The following is a 20046-nucleotide window of genomic DNA, read 5'->3' on the forward strand; positions in this document are numbered from 1 at the left end:
AAATGCATTCATCGCCTTCAATGCCAAAAACACCAAAAATGTCTTATAACCATTTTCTAATAAAGTTAAACCAATAGGCCTAATATAAATACTCGATACAAGTATACAAAATTTACCAAAACTAACTGTTATCTCAAGTCTCAAAAAAAAAAGGTACCTAGGTTAATATATGTTGATATTGACATAAAATATGATGGAAAACTGACAACTAATTTCCAACCCTTTAATAAATTCTCTAATAGAAACATACAATATTTGATACTTGTTTCAAAATACAGTATTTACAACAGACCAAGAACCATATAATGTAATTACAATGAAATATTTTTCATCTACAAAAATATAAAGTATATAATGTCTTTGGGAATAAGTTGTTCTGATGAGATCTAAACATTTAGAATAATAGATTTTTTAGAGTTAGAAGGAACCAGTTACACATCATTTAGCTTTATGTGTAGCTAAAAAGATCCTCTCACCCAAGCCCCTCCTCCTTGCCTTAAGACTCTAAAATGTTAAACAAACCATTTCAACCTAATGGCAGTGAAACAAAATGAGGAATTATCTCAAAAGTCACTTTTAACTTTTAAGACCTTATTCCACCTTATGACATCAAGACAGCAGTATTTAATCAAAGAACCATGATGACTATTCACAAAACTAAAATTGTCTCAGAACTCAAAACAATTTCCAAAGCACTGTCACAGGCCAAGAGTTAATATGTCTTAATATTTAAAACTTATATTTTAATGTTAGTCCAACTAGATAAATGGAAAGTAAATCTGACAAACCCTAATGTGACAGACAACTAGCTATCCCCCCAGATTCTGTTCTCTCCTTCTTGCCCAATAATAAAGTATTAAGTAAGACACACAATGACCTAGGTAAGACTCATTTTCCAGCCTCCCATGCAGTTGGTTGTGGTCATGTAACAGTTAAAGCCAATGGGACATAAGCAGAAATGATATACACAACTCTCCTAAAAGGAAAAGAAATGTTCTTCCTTTTCCCTCTTTCTGTTGGCAGACATGATGGTAACCCTCTTGGACCACAAGATAGAATAACTAATACTTAATATAAATGATTATTAAAATTATCTACATGACTGCTTCCTTATATTAGCATAGGAAAACATACAATATGTACAAAGGTACAGTAACATATGCTTTTTCACATTTAAAAAATTATATGCCAAACACCATTAAATTTGATTAATAGGTCTAATTTTCCCACATATGAAAATAGTTTCCCTGGAAATCCTGGAAAATTTAATGTGGGTATGTATGCGTTTATGACAGGTGAGTGAAAAATGCAATAAACCCTGCTGAAGAAAAGGGTTAAAGAAGGAAAAACCTTCCCACTTAAATTTCACCTAAGATTACATAATAAGCTACACATATTTTCTTGGGCTAAACTTAAAACCCAAAGCTATATCATTACTCATCAATTTTCTCTTAACACTGTTTTCTCAAGAAAAAAATATTAAATCCCAAGTTTCTTCCAGATATAAATACTACAACATAAAGAAACTATTATACAAACTTAACATGAAATTCTAGCAGCCAAAAAAAAGGTTTCATATTTGAAAATTTTACTTATTCATGATTATGAAAAATAAGTACTGAAGTTACCTGAGACTAACGTAAAAATGAAGACTTCAAGGAAGGGAATGCTGTAGAGTTGAAAAAGATATCATGGTTGAGTTTCTACCTTTCATAGGCTTCAGAGACCCTCAATACCACTTCAATCATTTATGCCATCCAATTCCTACAAAAAAAATAAAAATAAAACACAACAAACAAAACACATTACTTACTGAGACAAAAATACTGTACAAATATAACATGGACAAACTGGTATGCATAATGAAGTGAGCACTCTTTGTAAATAGTAAGCTATGCCTGAATAACCAGTGCAATGACTTCTTTTTAAATCTGAAACTGGGAAAATACGATAGTGATAAGTAGTAACTGTGAAATAACCCTGGCCTTGTAAAGAATAATTTGCCTAGATCTGGAGTGTACAACTTCAGAGACATGGGATATTGAAGGAAATTCAGAAGGTTATAGACCTACACGTTTACAAAAGAGAAATCAGTGATTAAAAACTCACTTAATAACACTATTTTTATCTGCTTTGCAAAGGCTATGAAGTGAAGAGAGAAGCAAACACAATTCTAGGCCTTAAAAATAACAAACAGAACTAGTCCTGTACAGAATGTACATGTATTCACAGTAGAAAGGATTACAGTTGTAAAATCATACTAAATACCTACAGAAATATGATCACCAAGGTCATCTTTGACTAGAAAAGCTGACAAAAATGGGAATAATCATAGGGAGACTATGTTCCATACCCCAAAAAATTAAAATGAAAAACATAAGCTATACACAAGAAGAAAATTTCCTGTCAGTGAGTATTTCTGAACCCAGTAACAGACTAAAGAGTTTATGGAGTTTCCTACCATAGAGGTTTTTAAAAATACTACATTCCTACCTATTAAGAATAATTTGTGTTTACTCCTCCACGGAAAGCTTGGAGACCAGATGATATGACACACCTTACGATTTTATATCAGTTTTTACAGTGGTGCAAAGGCAGTAAGAATAGTCTTTCTCACCTAAAACATACCAGTAATAAGTCCATCTTTGTACTTCAGAAAGTATAATACATTCACTTTTTAAAACATTTCAACACTGTATCCATATTTTTTTAAAGTTTAAATTCTGATGGAACTATTTACCCCTCAGTATCCTTGCATTTCAGAATTTTCCTGCATATTCACACATGTCTACTTTTGCAGATGAACTCTTGCTCAAAAAAAATTTTTTTTTCACTAGGATTGTATCATATATAAATAAATAGCAAAATGACAACAGTAACAATAACCTGGGCAGGCAGGGAGGGAGTCACAATCTGAAATTACTCCAATATGTTATCTAAAATGCCCAGTTTTCAACAACAAATTATAAGGTGTACCAAAAAAAAGAAAGAAAGAAAGAAAAGAAAAATGTGACCCACATTAATGAAAAATAGCAATCACAACAAACAGTTTCTGAGCATCCCCAGATGTTGGTTTAAGCAAAGATTTCAAAACATCTATAATAGACATGTTAAAAAAGAACCCATCTTTAACTTTTTTTAATTATGAAAACAATCAACAGATAAGAAATTCTCAATAAGGGTACAGAATTTATGTAAAAGAACCACATGGAAATTCTGAAGTTGAAAAGTATAATAACTAAAACAAAAAATCTACTACAGGATTCAAGATGGCAGAAGAAAATAGATGACCTTGAAGATATATCAGTAGAAACTATCCAATCTGAAGAACAGTGAGGGAAAAAAATTGAAGAAAACTGAACAGAGCCTCAGAGAACAACTTATCAACATTTCTGGAGTTCCAGAGGAGAGAAAGGGCAGGGAAAATAATTTTTTTTAATAAAACACCACCAGAAAATTTTCCAAATTTGATTTTTTAGAAGAAATCAAATCTATGAGTCTTAGAAGTTCAATGAATCTCATGGAGAATAAAGAGACACACCTAGACACATCATAGCCAAACTGTTAAACACAAGGAGAAAATCATGCAAGCATAAAGAGAAAAATTACTCAGCATGTGCAGGGAACCACAATACGATTAACAGCTGACTTTCAATCAGAAACAACAGAGGCCAGAAGACAGTAGGATCACATTCTCAAAGTGCTGAAAGAAAAAACCTGTCAATCAAGAAGGCAACAAAACTACCCTTCAAAAATGAAGGCATAATAAACATAGTCTCAGATGAACAAAGACTGAGAGAATTTTTTGCAGACCTGTCATACAAGAAATACTAAGGGAAGTCCATCAAGTTGAAAGGAAATGACACCAGACTTAAATACACAGGAAGAAAAGAACACCAGGAATGGTAAATATGTGGGTTAAACTAAAAAACTCTATAAAATACATTTTTTTCATTTCTTCTCTTAACATCTTTAAAAAATATAAGAATCTATAAAGCAATGGTTATAACATTGTATTGCTGGGTTTGTAGCATATATGAATTTTATTTATTTATTTATTTATTTGTTTGTTTGTTTGTTTGTTGTGGCACAATAGAGGAAGGAGAAAATGGAGCTATACTGGAGCAAAGTTCCTGATACTGACTTAGTGTTAATATTAAGCAAACTGTTAAAATGTATAATGTAAACACCATAGCAATCACAAAGAAAATATCTTAAATTATATTTAGAAAAGACATCAATAGAGTAATTAATATGGCACACTAAAAAACATTTAACACAAAAGAAGGCAGCAAAGGAAGCACAGAGAAACAAAAACCATAAGAGACATATATAAAACAAATGGCAAAATGGCAAATGTAAATCCAACCATGTCCATAATTAAATATGAATGTCTAAACAGCCCAATAGAAAGGCAGAGACTGCCAGATTGGACAAAAACAAGATTCAACTATGTGCTGTCAACAAGAGACACACTTTACGGCTTCCCTGGTGGCGCAGTGGTTGAGAGTCCGCCTGCCAGTGCAGGGGACATGGGTTCGTGCCCCGGTCTGGGAAGATCCCACATGCCGCGGAGCGGCTGGGCCCATGAGCCATGGCCGCTGAGCCTGTGCATCCGGAGCCTGTGCTCCGCAACGGGAGAGGCCACAACAGTGAGAGGCCCGCGTACCGCAAAAAAAACAAAAACAAAAAGGGGACACACTTTAAATTCAAGACAAAGTAAAAAGATGCGGAACAAGGATATATATACTATGGAAAGAGTAACCATAAAACAGATGGCACGGTTATATTAGTATTAGACAAAACAGACTTTAAGACAAATATTACTGGAGATGAAGAAAGATATTTCAAAATGACAGTCAATAAATTAGGAAAATATTATAATAATTATAAATCCTAAAATAATGAAGAGCCCTAAAAAAATAAAACAATAACTAACATTATTAAAAAGAAAAATAGAAAATTCAACAATTAGCATTGGAGATTTCAATACCCCACTCTAAATAATTGACAGAATAACTATACAGCAAATTAACAAACAAATAGAAAACCTGAACCACACTCTCAACCAACTATACCTAGTTGGCATATAGAAAACTCCAGCAAACAACAGAATACATATTGTTGTCAGGTACACACTCTCCAGCACAGACCAAATGCTAGGCCATTAAACAAGTCTCATAAATGTAAAAGGACTGAAGTCATACAAAGTATGTTCTCCAACCATAACACAATTAAAGTAGATATCAACTAAGTTAGAAACTGGAAAATTCTCAAGTGTTTGGAAATTAAACTTCACAATTTTGAATAACATATGGGTCAAAAAAGAAATTAAAAGAAAGGAGATGTTAGAGAATATTTTTAACTGAATGAAAACAAAAACAAACACATCAAAATCAATGGGATGCAGCTCGAGCAGTACTTAAGAGGAATTATATAACTTTAAGTATAATGAAAAAAAGAGGAGTCTCAAATCAATGACATGAGCCTCCACTTTAATAAATCAGAAAAGGAGTAAACTAGGGGACTTCCCTGGTGGTCCAGTGGTAAAGAATCCACCTTCCAATATAGGGGACGTGGGTTCAACCCCTGGTCAGGGGAACTAGGTTCCCACATGCTGCAGGGCAGCTAAGCCCGTGTGCAACAACTACTGAGCTCGCACACCTCAACTGGAAAGCCCGCATGCAGCAAGCTACAAAGCCCACACACTCCGGAGCCCACACGCCACAACTACAGAGCTCACATGTCCTGGAGCCTGCGTGCCACAACTAGAGAAGAGAAAAAACCTGCACACCACAACTAGAGAGAAGCCCGCGCACCACAAGGAAAGATCCCGCACGCCTCAACGAAGATCCTACACGCCTCAACGAAGATCCCACATGCTGCAACTAAGACTCAACGCGGCCATAAATAATTAATCAATTAATTAAAATATTTTTAAAAAGAAAAAGAGCAAACTAAACCCTAAAGCAAGCTGAAAAATATATTGAAAATTTAGAGCAAAAATAAATAAAATACAAAACAGGAAGATAGAGAATAACTTGTTTTTTTAAAAAAGATCCGAAAAATTTACAAACTTTTAGGAAGACTAACCAACAACAAAGAGAAAAAACACAAATTACCAAAATTAGGAATGAAAGAAGGGATATTACCACTGACCTCACAAAAATTAAAAGAATTATACGGGAAGGAATATATTATAAACAGATATATGCCAATAAATTAAACAACTTTTATGAAATTCCTAAAAAGACATATATTACTGACATATAAACTAATTAAAGAGGAAACAGAAAAATCTGAACATAACAAACTGAGTTAGTATTTAAAATCTTCCCACAAAGAAATGGCCTCACTGATGAATTCCATCAAATATTTAAGGGGGCAATACCAATCCTTCACAAACTCCTTCACAAAACAGAGGTAGAGGGTACATTTTGCAACTCAATCTATAAAGCTAGAGTTTCTTTGATATAAAGACATGACATGAAAACTATACTCCAATGTCTCTCATAAACATAGATACAATATCCTTACAAAATGTTAGTAAACTGAATCTAGCAACACATAAAAAAAAGGCATATATATACACCAAGACCAAGTAATATTTACCCCATGAAGGCAATGGTGGTTTAACATCTGAAAATCAATTAATGTAATACACCATATTAAGAGGCTAAAGGACACAAACCACATGGTTATCTCAATAAACAAAGAAGAATTTGAAAAAATTCAACACTTACTCATGATAAAAAAATCTCAACAAACTAAGACTAGAAGAGAACTTCCTCAAACTGATAAAAGGTATCTACAAAAAAAAAAAAAAAACTAAAAACTAACATCATGCTTACTGGTTAAACACTGAATTCTTTCCTCCTAAAAATCAGGATGTCCATTTTCACCACTTCTATTCAAGATTGTACTAAAGGTTCTAGCTAGTAAAATAGAGCAGGCAAAATCAATCAACCAACCAACCAACCAAGCAATCAATCGATCAAGTAATGGCATCCAGATTAGAAAAAACGAAATAAAACTGTCTTCACTCTCTAGCGATGTGATCTTGTATGTAGAAATTTCCCAATGAATCCACAAAAAAGCTACGAGAACAAATAAACAAGTTCAGCAAGGCCACCGCCACTGAGAACTGATAAACAAGTTCAGCAAGGGCACAAGATATTAGATCAATAAAGAAAAATCAATTATATTTCTATAGTGAAATGACAGCTTTATATCACATCTTCCGTGTTACAAATTTGAGCTGAGGGCTTCCCTAGTGGCACAGTGGTTAAGAATCCACCTGCCAATACAGGGGACACGGGTTCGAGCCCTGGTCCGGAAGATCCCACGTGCCATAGAGCAACTAAGCCTGTGTGACACAACTATTGAGCTTGCGCTCTAGAGCCCGCGAGCCACAATTACTGAAGCCTGTGCACCTAGAGCCCATGCTCCACAAGAGAAGCCACCGCAATGAGAAGCCCGCGCACCACAAAGAAGAGTAGCCCCCACTCACCGCAACTAGAGAATGCCCGTGTGCAGCAACAAAGACCCAATGCGGCCAAAAATAAATAAATAAAAGAAATTAAAAATGTTTAAAAAAATAATCTGAATTGATCCAAATTTTCTGTCCTATCCCTCAGTAGAGTTTTAAAATTTTTTTCAAGTAGATTTCTCCCAGGTATTTTATCTTTTTAGTTGTTACTGTGAATGTATACATCTTCTTCCTTTATTAGCCCTAATTCTACTATTTGTATTAAAAAATCTATGTATAACTGATTTTATAAGCAGTTCCTTTACTGAATTCTCAGTACAAAAAACAAGCAGGCAGATGAACTGAACTGATTTCAGGAACAGATCCCCTCCATGCAAAAAAAAAAAACCATGGAAATTCAGTATACGATAAATGTGGCATTTCAAATATGTAGAAAAGAAATGCATCATTCAATAACGGGAATGAGGACAAAGGGTAAGCCATCTGGAAAAAAGTAAAGCTGATCTCTACATTTATTGCTTATACCGAATATATTCAATATAAATCAAGATTTTAAACAATTTAAACCATAAAAAGTAATAGAAAACCCATATAACTTTTCAAGTTCACTGAATATAAAACTACCAAGCTAAAACTACCAATCATAAGAAACACAACTAATTTTGTCACTTAGAAAAAAACAATGCCAAACCATGACAAACCAACAATTCATGTCATTCAGAGATGTTATAATGTGGAGGGGAAAACGAGTCCTACAATCAGTGGGGGAGACCTTTTATTTTAAACCTTACACAGGAAACCCCACCCCCACCCCAGCCCTGAAGAAAAAGATCTCTAAATTCAATCATACAAAATTAAAACGTCAACAAGGCAAAAATAAAATCAAAAGATAAGCAAAAACTGAGTAAAAACCATCTGCCTAACGCATGACCAAACAGATCACTGAAAATATATATATGGCCAATAATAATGGGGGAAAAAATGCTCAAACTCACAATGAAATTTTGAAAAGCAATACTAAACAACAAAAAACTGACAAATACTACAAGCTGACAGTAGCTAATATTATCAAAGAGATAAAGAGACTCCCATTTTCCCAGACTACTGATGTTGGGGCAATCTTTTTAGTTGGGCAATTCAACCACCAAATTACTAAATGTACACACTTTTTGACCCAACAATTTTTCCTTTAGGAATTTATACTACAAATATATTTTTAAATATGTGCAAAGATGTATCCAAGAATATTCACTATATTCCCATTTATTACTGCAAAAAAACAACCTAAATATCCATAAATAGGAGGCTAGTTAAAATAATTATGGTACATCCAAATATAGGAATACTACACAGAATGAAATAAGAGGAATGATATGCAAAGATACAGAAGCTAACAACAAAAAAGACATGCTGATAATAAACAACATGTATGGTGTGATCTCATTTTTATAAAAGTTATGTAAATATAGGTATACATATAAATTTCTGCATATATATGGAAAATGTCTATAATGATACACACACACACACAAATGTTAACAGTAAATGGGAATAAGAAAAGACTTTTTTAAATTTTTTACATTATAACATTCTCTACTGCATAAGTGTATATTCCTCTTATAATAAACCTGGGTAAGAAGTGAGAAGTGTTAAACGAAATCTTAAAATATGGCCACTAAAACTGCTAATATTTTCACACCTTCGCTTTAAAAGAATTCTCAAAACAAATAAAATTTATGAGAATCTTTGAATTTTTATGATCATTAATAATGACATGAGAATATGTGCCATTGACAAACATGTAAATACCCTGAAAACTGTGAAATACTTAATTTTCTTTCACTTTGTTTGAAAGATAAAAGCAAGGTCTAATATATAGTACCAACATAGCCCAACAAGACAGGAGAGGATCATGGTTCCTCCTAAAATAAGGGAACCTGAGCCTAAAAAAGAGAAATGCAAGTAATCTTGTTAAGTGAGAAAAGATAATGGCCTTCATACAGAACTAATAACATTAATTCTTTCCAATGTATAGATGTTCATATCTGTATATAGTGATATCATGCTATGTATATGTAATATTCACGCTATATATAAGCAAGTATAAAAGAAAAAGGGAATGTCCAGTAAATGCAGAGTACTACCCAACAGCTATGATATGTGTGTTCATGTTCAAGTATATGGGCATCTATCACAGGAAAAAATTAGAGGTTGAGTAAAACAGGGTTGGATTACCTCTACAAAATAGGTCAGGCAAATGCCCATCCCGCCAGATCACTTGGCTGAATTTCCAAGCTGTTGATTCCTCCCTCTATCCTATAAAAGTACAAAAATACAGGTTATGTCCCCCCAAAAATCAGGATTAGACATATTCTTAAAGTCAGGTAAAACAGGTATATCAAAATGTGCTAAATCTGACAAAATTCTTTCCATGGTAGATACTATTGGATTAAATAAAATTACTTCACTTAGAACACTTAGTTCAACTGTAATGACCCATCAGTGCTGAATGATATCATGAAGAAAAGAAATGACCCAGACACTAACTGGACTTTTCAAATTTAACTTCTAGCTGAGGATTAGGATTTCTTTAAAATCAGGGTAATAAACTAGAATTATCATAAACAACTTAAAACAGGAAGGAAGGCACAAAATGTATTTCACTAAAATCGTATGTTGATGTCCTCAATTACTCAAATAGTACTAGTTCCTGTTAAAATCCCAAAGTAACATTTCCCTGAGCTCAAAGTCTAATTATATTAAGAATATAGCTTTTGAAAATACAAAAATGTTTAAAAGTTTCAAGGCAAAGATATTTAATAATGTTAAAATGGTCCATAAATATTTTTTTAATGTCTATAATCAATCTTTTAACAGAGACTAATACAGAAAATTAACACTCCATGTTGGTATTGCATTGATATCAGACATATATAATTTTCTTCCTGCAACTGGGATATGTTTTCCTGGTATATGAAATGGAGGTAATGAGGACTGAAAGCTGAAATTTTATTAGAAACAAAGAATAGGCCAAATATAACTTTTATTCAGAAATAAAAAAGCATTTTATATAATAGCCTAAACACATTTTTAGGGCTCAATAAATACCCTGCAAATAAATAAGCTATAAATATAACAGCAGGAAAATTAAAGAAACTCAATCTTTAGAAAATAACCAAGTATATTAATTCTAACCTGTGTTTACACAATTTTATCAAGGGATTACAAACATTACAGCATTTCTGGTAATTCAGCATTTTCTAGTCCTTAGCCAGTCAGTAGCTTTGTTGCTAAACTAGTTATGAACAAAAAATCTATTTAAAATAATTTATTTCTACTAAGCTCTTAATTGCCTGCCTCAAAGTTTTGTTTCCAAGCATTCAAAAGAGCATATATGCCATTCCTCTCAATTACTTAAAACTACTTTTAAATATATTTTTTCTACAGTGTTAGTACCAAAAAGATAATAAAAGCCATAAAACTATATTATTGTGGTAGACACAAAAACAGGTAAAGTAAAATAAAACTGTATCTGCTCTACACTGCTATCACCATTCTACATTATTTACTGTATTCAACTTTTAGAATTTCTAACACAGTTCACAGGAATAGAGTAAAGTTGAACAGAAATGGTAAAGTCTATATATGGGAAATAAAAATGTCTTTAGACTTAGCAACTTTGGTATTACATTATGAGTCTTTTAAAGTTGACTGGATTTATCTAGTCCACAATCAAAACATTATTACTTACGTCATCACATAATAATGGTAACATATACAGCTGGACAAACGTTTTTGAAATGTTAATATTCTGTTGAAAACATTTTCACAAAAAGCCTACTCACCTTGCATCACTTTTTATTGAAAGCTCTAAATTAAGGCTGTCACACATCAAAGACTATAACTAGGTATGTTAAAAGAGAAGGAAACAAAAATAGTGAAGAAGGAAAAAGCAGCATGCCTCACTCCCACATACACACATCCCCCAAATGTGCAAAATAATATAACCTGAAAGTCCAAATCTATAAACAGAAATTTTGGAATGTCTTTCCCATCACAACCTTTCCTCTACCATGGAAACCCACAATTCCCCCTAACTCACCTGCCACATAGTCTCTGTCTCTGGAAACCTAATTCATTTAGCATCATCTACCAATTTCACTTATCCTTCCAAGTCTCTGTTCCTCCTTCTCCTCTACCACCCCTCTCCACCAAAAATGGGGAAAAGAAAAGAATCTACCAGGCTGGAAACTAAGACCCTGTAAGTACAAAAAGAAAGGTATAAAGTTACTTGGGCAACCACCCAATGATCAGCTAAGATCTTCCTCTTTCCCTGCCCCACTTCCCCTACTTTAGGAGTAACTGAATATTCCTGCTTAGCAATTCCTCTAATTTAAGATTTTGCTGGCTAATTATTCCCTGATTATAATCACTTGTGCAGGGGCTTCCCTGGTGGCACAGTGGTTAAGAATCCGCCTGCCAATGCAGGGGACACAGGTTCGAGCCCTGGTCCGGGAAGATCCCACATGCCGCGGAGAAACTAAGCTCGTGCGCCACAACCACTGAGCCTGCGCTCTAGAGCCTGCGAGCCACAACTACTGAAGCCCATGCGCCTAGAGCCCGTGCTCTGCAACAAGACAAGCAACCACAATGAGAAGCCCACACACCGCAACAAAGAGTAGCCCCTGCTCACCGCAACTAGAGAAAGCCCACGCACAACAACGAAGACCCAACGTAGCCAAAAATAAATAAATAAAATAAATTTATTTAAAAGTAATAATAATAACCACTTGTGCAGGTATAATAATCAAATTAAGACAAAATACATATTAAGGAAAAAAATAAATGAAATATTTTTCAGGGACCGTTAGCTACTACCTGTCCATTATTTAGTTCTGATAGACTGGCAGGATTTCAATGTATTTACCAGCAGGTGGTCTGATCAATTATTCAGGCCAACATTTTTGTCATTAACTGAATCAACATTTTTGATCAACTGATATGTATACGCAACACTACCTAAGATTCCTAAGACATGCATAAAAATATCATGGTCTCTGCCCAAAGAAGTTCATAATCTAGCAAGAATGGAGAACACAAGAAATAATGTTAGTTTTGATAATATAATGTGTTAAGCGCTATAACTGAAGTTTAAGCAATTTATCATAGGAAAATCAAAGCAGGGATCAATTAATTCTCCCTCTGTTACCTTTCCAAAAGAAAAGGAAGAAGTGACCTTTTAATGTTGGCTCCACATTTAAGAATAAAATGAATACCACATGCTTTGGACTTTGCTCAGTAGTGTTCCTAGGTCTTTGCAGATATTAACTAACTTAATACAAAAAACAAACTTATGAGGTTGGTGCTAATATTATTCACATTTCACAGAAGAAAAAACTGAAGGGTTAAGTAACTCACCAAAGGTTATAAAATTAGTAAGTGGCAGAACCAAAGTCTTTATAATGGTTTAGCAGGCTCTCCACAATCTACTGTGCTATCACCTCCTCCTCCTCATCACTACCATGGCTTTAAGAATCTGAGAGGAAAAATGCTTCAAGTCCTTTAGCATCTTTTAACTAGATCATATTTGAAAGTAATTACATAAGTTCTACTTTTACATTAGTTTTACTTTTGTGATTTAATAATGCTTTCTGAACGTTTTTTTTAAAAAAAAGACAAAGGTAAAGGAAAAAAGTTTGTTCCAGGCAAGAGATTTCTATGAATATGTTTAGAATTTCTACACAGTAACAAAGTAGACATATGTGTTCTTTTAATTTATACTACCTGCTGGGACAATTAAAGTTGTTAGAACTCACAGTGTACTTTTCATGACCAGATCTATGCTAAGGAGGAATGAAAGCTCCAAAAATTCAAACCACCCACCCCAGAAACTCCCCTAACCAGGTCTTTCTGGAACAATTTTCCATTTCTACCTTCACCAAAAATTAAGCCAAAATCTTAAAAATTTCACAACCAATGTAGTTAACCCACTCGGCTAAGAAAGAAAATCCTACAAAGGGGTAATCAAATAAATTCTTAAAAATGCTGGCCGTGGGCTTCCCTGGTGGCACAGTGGTTGGGAGTCTGCCTGCTGGTGCGGGGGACGTGGGTTCGATCCCTGGTCCGGGGGTATCCCACATGCCGCTGATCGACTGAGCCTGTGCACCACAGCTGCTGAGCCTGCGCTCTGGAGCCGCAAGCCGCGGCTGCTAGGCCCACATGCCACAACTAATGAAGCCCGCACACCTACAGCCCGTGCTCTGTGGCAAGGGAGGACATCGCGATCGGGGGCCTGTGGGCCGCAGCGAAGAGTGGCCCCCGCTCGCCGTAAGTAGAGAAAGCCCGCGTGCAGCAGCAAAGACCCAACGCAGCCAAAGATAAACAGATAAAATAAATTTAAAAAGTTTTTAAAAAACCCTTCACCATTAAAAAAAAAAAAAATTGGCCAAAGTGAGTAAAATAAAGGCACCAACTGAAAATGTTCACCTGCCCTTGGCCTTTTCAAATCACCTAACCAGTAAACATGTGTCAAATAAGAAACCAACTCCCCACCCACGTTAGAAAACACAACAGTATAAGCATTTTTAGAAAATCCTTAGACTATAAACCACTAAAGAGACAAACCTAACCTTTAAATCCAAGCCACCTGTTGAGGAAAGACACCTTCCAAAAGCTAACCTTATCACAGAGGGGATGATAAACTATCAAGCAACTATGTAATCCTTCCCCAAATTCACCAATAGAAATTAGTTTTTAAGAATAGTAAATCACTAAACTCAAGGAAAAGCTGCTTTATTTTTACATGAATTTTTACTTGAATACATACCAATTTTGTAAATAATCATAAAATATTTTGCACTATGATGATCAAGATCACTCAGGTCAATTTTCAAATGATCTCCTCAAAAACATTACAAGCATGCTCTGATAAAAGTACTTCACAGTTTACAAAGTGCTTTCAAGTGTCACATTTCACGGGACACGCCCTACACACACAATTACCTAGGCAGGTATTAGTGTTTGCCTCCATTCTATAGATGATGAAACTGAGGTTCCAGAGGTTAAGTACCCATGGTTACACAACACCTGTCATGGCAAAGACTTCAACCAGATCCTCTGCCTCCAAATAAATGTCTACTTTAACATAGCACAACCGGAAAGGTCATTCCCAAGTTAAAATATTGATACATTTAATGTTACTCTTAACAATATTCTAAGAATCAAAAATAAATAAATAAACATCTTTGAAGCAAGGATAAGATCAATGAACATAAACTTTGAAATTAAAATGCTATCTACAGTAATAGTTACCATGTAAATAAAAAATTAAATTCATCTGATTTTCATAACACAAAAATTATCCTACTGTAATAATAACTAAGGAAACCCTAGAAAAGATTATAGGAATACCCATTTGAAAATTAAAGTTTAACTATTTAAATTTTATTTTTAAGTGTCAATTCTTCATGAATAAAAACATGTTAATATATTATTAAAAACCAAAAACAACAAGAGGGAACTGGAATTATTACTTCTAATATGAAATATAATTACTCTCATTTAAAAACATGTAAATGGTCCATTAAAAAGCTCATTTTCTGACAATTTTACCTTATTCAATACTAGAGTCAGTCATTCTTATCTCCTCTAAAACACATGCCCAGAATCACATAAGGCACTAGACACAATGTAGGGGTGTGTCCACACATAAAAGAAATGATTTTTAATCTGATTAGAAATCTAAGATTTGCCATCAGAGTCAATCTGAGAGTACCTCAAGAAGTGGCTGCAAAGAAGCCCAGTGATTTCTCTGTAACTGCAGTAACTATATTAGTTTGAACAATTCATGTAATATGTGAGATTTTTAAAAAATAGTAGTAGGTGGGACTTCCCTGGCAGTCCAGTGGTTAAGACTCTGCTTCCACTGCAGGGGGGCACAGTTCGATCCCTGGTCAGGGAACTAAGATCCTGCATGCCACACGGGGCAGCCAAATAAACAGTAGTAGTTGATTTAACAAGTTAACACATCATTTAGAAGCACTAGCTTCTACTAATGTAGAATAGACATTTTCTTATTTGGGCCCAATTTACTCTCAATTAGAAAACTAGGGAATGTAAAAAGCAGGACATTTTATCTTTCCTTTTCAACCTATGAATTAGAAACATATTAAACTGGCTGCATAATACAAGATTTTCCATATTTGTTTTGAAAAATATTTACTAATATTAAAATACTATTATATATTACTGGAATTATTAAATACCTTAAATACAAATTATCCATAAAATAAACACATCTTTGAAGAAAATACCAGAATTCACAATTTCATTTTAATTAACTATACTACAAAATTCTGTTTACGTGACAGATGCCTAGTAAATTGCATGCATCTATTCCCTGGCACCCTCTTGAACTGGTTATGACTGACTTTCCAAAACCTTCCTAGGGGTCCAATACTGTGGGTTATAATTGAAGCAAACATTGTGCTTAAAAGTTCACAAAGCACATGGCCATAAACCATTATTTTCAAAGCTGAAACAACCCGCTGGGTAGAGATGACGCAGGTTCACAAAAAGTAAGGAATCTGAACTTCCAGCCTAGGTAAGATGGCATAGCTCTCTTTTTCCCTGCCCCTCTTCACTAAACACCATGTTAAACCAGGGGAATAACACCAGAGACAATTGAAAGAAAACTATGAAAACTGATAAGCAGGCAGCTAACCAGTTTGGGACTCCAAGACTACAGAAACAGAAAAGCAGCAGAGTGTTTTATGTCCCCAGACCCAACAGAAGAAGGCAACCCAGACTGGCATTTCCTAAGGTAGGCCAGGCAGTCACACTCCTCCCCCAAACTAAACAGGCGTCCCTCTACAATATCAAGCAAGGGAGATCAACTGGAAGCCCAGTCAACAACAAAGACCAGAAAGGGGAAGCAACTCTCCCATCGCCACATGACCTGAAACTCCTGTTTCCCACCTAGAAATACTGAGGCAAGTGGGCAGAACTCAGGGACCCAGCCAGTGCAAGCATCTCAGTTTGTGCCAAGACTCTCCCTCTCACCCAGAGACATGGGGACAGGGAAGAATTGGGGGTTTGAGGTGGGTACCAGGAGGAGGATCCTACCACAATCCTCTCCCATTTAGAGACACCCAAAAGCCTGATAGGAGGCCATGTCTTCTATTCTCTCAGGCAGCATCAGTAAGGACCAGTGGGAGCCCCAAGAGGATCAGATAAACCAAGCCAACCACAAAGGCTCTGAAAATTAAACTGCCATTAGGACCAAAGTCATAAAAGTGGGCCAAGACCTGTACACTAAACCTAAACACGGTGACCGCATGCTAAAATAAAAAATGTAAATAGGGACCAGAGCCTCCTAACGTAATATATAACACAGAAAATGACACAAGAAAATCCCAACATGAGTGATAATCAACCAAGGCCAATACAGAGATGAGTCAGATGTTGGAATTATTTGAACAGGATTTTTTTTTTTTGCGGCATGCAGGCCTCTCACTGTTGTGGCCTCTCCCGCTGTGGAGCACAGGCTCCGGATGCGTAGGCTCAGCGGCCACGGCTCACGGGCCCAGCTGCTCTGCGGCATGTGCGATCTTCCCAGACCGGGGCACAAACCCGTGTCCCCTTCATTGGCAGGCGGATTCTCAACCACTGCGCCACCAGGGAAGCCCTGAAAAGGATTTTAAAGCACCATAATAAAATGTCTCAACAATTAATTATAAGTTCTCCTGAAACACGTGAAAAAAATGGAAAATCTCAGCAAAGAAACAGAAGTTATAAAAAAGAAGCAAAAGAAAATTACAGAACTAAAAAATACTATAACGTGAAACTTTAAAACTTGCTGGATAGGCTCAATACAACCATGGAGATAACAGGGAAGAGAATCACTGAATTTGAGACAGAAAAATAGAATTAATCTAATGTGAAAAACAGAGAAAAAAGACTGAAAAAAAACCTAACAGAGTCTTAGGAACCTGTGGGCCAATAACAGAAGATCCAACATTCTTATCACTGGAGTCCCAGAAACAGAGGAGAAACAGAGAGGGGCTGAAACAGTATTTAAAGAAAAGATGGCAAAAACCTTCTCATATGTGACAAATACAAACCTTACAGATCCAAAAAACTAAGCAAACCCAAAACAGGATAAACCCAAAGAAATTTACACCAGGACACATCATAATTAAATGTTCAAAAATTAAAAACAAAGAAAAAACTTTGAAGGCAGCCAGACAAAAATTACCTATAATGGAACAACAACTGAAACGACACCAGATTTCTCATCTCAACCAAAGAGGCCAAAAAAAGTGGCAGAATATTTTCTGAATCCTAGAAAAAAAAAAAAAAAAGAACTGCCAACCAAGAATTCTATACCCAGTGAAACTATTCTTCAGGAATGTCTTAGTCTATTCAGGCTGCCATAACAAAACACCACAAAATGGATGGCTTACAAACAAGAGAAATTTACTTCTCACAGTTCTTGGGGCTGGAAGTCCAAGATTAGGGTGCCAACATGGTCAGGCGAAGGCCCTCTTCCAGACTGCAGACTTTTGTCTGTATTCTTACATGGCAGAAAAGGGGCAAAAGAGCTCCCTCTTTTGTAACAACACTAATCCCATTCATGAGGGCTCTCCCCCATGACCTAACAACCTCCCAAAGGACACAACTCCCAATACCACCATATTGGGCATTAGGATTTCAACATTTACATTTTAGGAGAATTCATTCAGACCACAGCAAGGAACAAAGGAGAATTTTTAAAGCGTTCTCAAAAGAAGAAAAACTAAAAGACTATGTCACTAGCAACCCTACCCATAAAGACTGGCTGAAGAAAATTTTCCAAACAAGAAAAAGAATAGAGGGGCTTCCCTAGTGGTGCAGTGGTTGAGAGTCTGCATGCCAATGCAGGGGACAGAGGTTCAAGCCCTGGTCGGGGAAAATCCCACATGCCATGGAGCAACTAAGCCCATGCACCGCAACTACTGAGCCCATGCGCCTAGAGCCCATGCTCCACAGCAAGAGGAGCTGCCACAATGAGAAGCCCACACACTGCAAAAAAGAGTAGTCCCGCTCGCCGCAACTAGGGAAAGCCTGCGCGCAGCAATGAAGCTCAACGCAGCCAAAAATAAATAAAATAAGTAATTTTAGACATAGACAAATGTGTAAAAAAAGAAAAAGAATAGAAATACAAGTATACACAACAAGATATCTTTTCCATCATTAGTTTTCTAGATCATACTCACTGACAGAAACAAAAATTATACTACTACTGATACTTAAAACAATTATATTTAAAAGTCAAGAAGGTAAAAAGGTAAAAGAGAAGTAAAGCTTCCACACTTCAGTTGAATAGTAAAATATTGATACCAGGAGACTGTTATAAGTCATATATACATTAGGTAATAACTACAACAACCACTATGAAAACTATACCAAGACAGACTCAAAAACATTATAAATAAATCTTTTACAAATTATGAAAGACAGAATCCTAAAATATGTTCTAGTAATCTGCAGGAAGGCAAGAAAAGAGAAACAAAAAAATGAAAACCAGAGAAAATAAAACAAATAATAAAATGGCGATTTAAGTGCTAATATTTATCGATAATTACCTTAAATACAGATGGTCTAAACAGACGAATCAAGAAAGACTGGCAGAGTAGATTTTTGAAATGCCCCACTATATGCTGCTAACAAGAAATTCAGTAATGTACATCGAAAGTAAAAGAATGGAAAAGCTATGACAACTCTTTTTTTTTTCAGCAGAGAAACTGTATTAACACAACCAACCAAAAAGGTCAGCTTGATATATATAGAATATAACACCCAACGAAAGCAGAATACATATTTCTTTTCAAGCACCCATGGAACATTCATGAAGACAGATTATATCCTGGGCCATAAAACAAGCCTCAACAAATCTAAAACAACTGAAATAATACAAGAGGTACATTATCTGACAATAATGGACTCAAACTAGAAATCAGTAACAAAGACAACAGGAAAATTTGTGAACACAAAACAGTAAAGAACACTTTTTAAAAGTCCATGGGTCAAAGAGGAAATCTCAAAGAAAAAATTTAAATATATACATAAAAATGAATGAAAATAAAAACACAGCATGTCAAAATATGTGGGATGCAGCTAAACCAGTAGTTAGAAGGAAATTTATAGCACTAAATGCTTACATTAGAAAAGAGGAGGGGCTTCCCTGGTGGTCGAGTGGTAAAGAATCTGCCTTCCAGTGCAGGGGACGTGGGTTCGATCACTGGTTGGGGAACTAAAGATCCCATACCACAGGGCAACTAAAACCTGCTCACCACAACTACTGAGCCAAACTACAGAGGCCACGTGCCCTGGAGCCTGCACGCAACAACTACAGGGTCCATGTGCCCTGGAGCCCACACACCACAACTAGAGAGAGAAAACCCACACACCACAACTTGAGAGAACCTGCACCGCAACGAAAGATCCCACGCACCTCAACAAAGACCTCGTTTGCCACAACTAAAACCCGATGCAGCCAAAAAAAAAAAAAGAAAAAG

The 20046-nt window shown here is 35.5% G+C and overlaps 1 protein-coding gene across 2 annotated transcripts in view; it reads right to left on the reverse strand.

Moving 5' to 3' along the window:
• ZNF148 (zinc finger protein 148) overlaps positions 1-20046 on the reverse strand; it is a 131055-nt gene that overhangs the window by 89483 nt on the left and 21526 nt on the right. For both annotated transcript variants that reach the window (XM_029213685.1, XM_029213686.1), the window contains exons 2-3: positions 9725-9805; positions 1629-1764 (exon numbers count right to left, since the gene is read on the reverse strand). The gene's annotated coding sequence lies outside the window, so the exon portion shown is untranslated. The remainder of the gene's footprint in view (positions 1-1628; positions 1765-9724; positions 9806-20046) is intronic.

The sequence above is a fragment of the Monodon monoceros genome, unplaced genomic scaffold (assembly GCF_005190385.1).
Source record: "Monodon monoceros isolate NGI ecotype Baffin Bay Population unplaced genomic scaffold, NGI_Narwhal_1 Super_Scaffold_11, whole genome shotgun sequence".
Classification (NCBI taxonomy): domain Eukaryota; kingdom Metazoa; phylum Chordata; class Mammalia; order Artiodactyla; family Monodontidae; genus Monodon; species Monodon monoceros.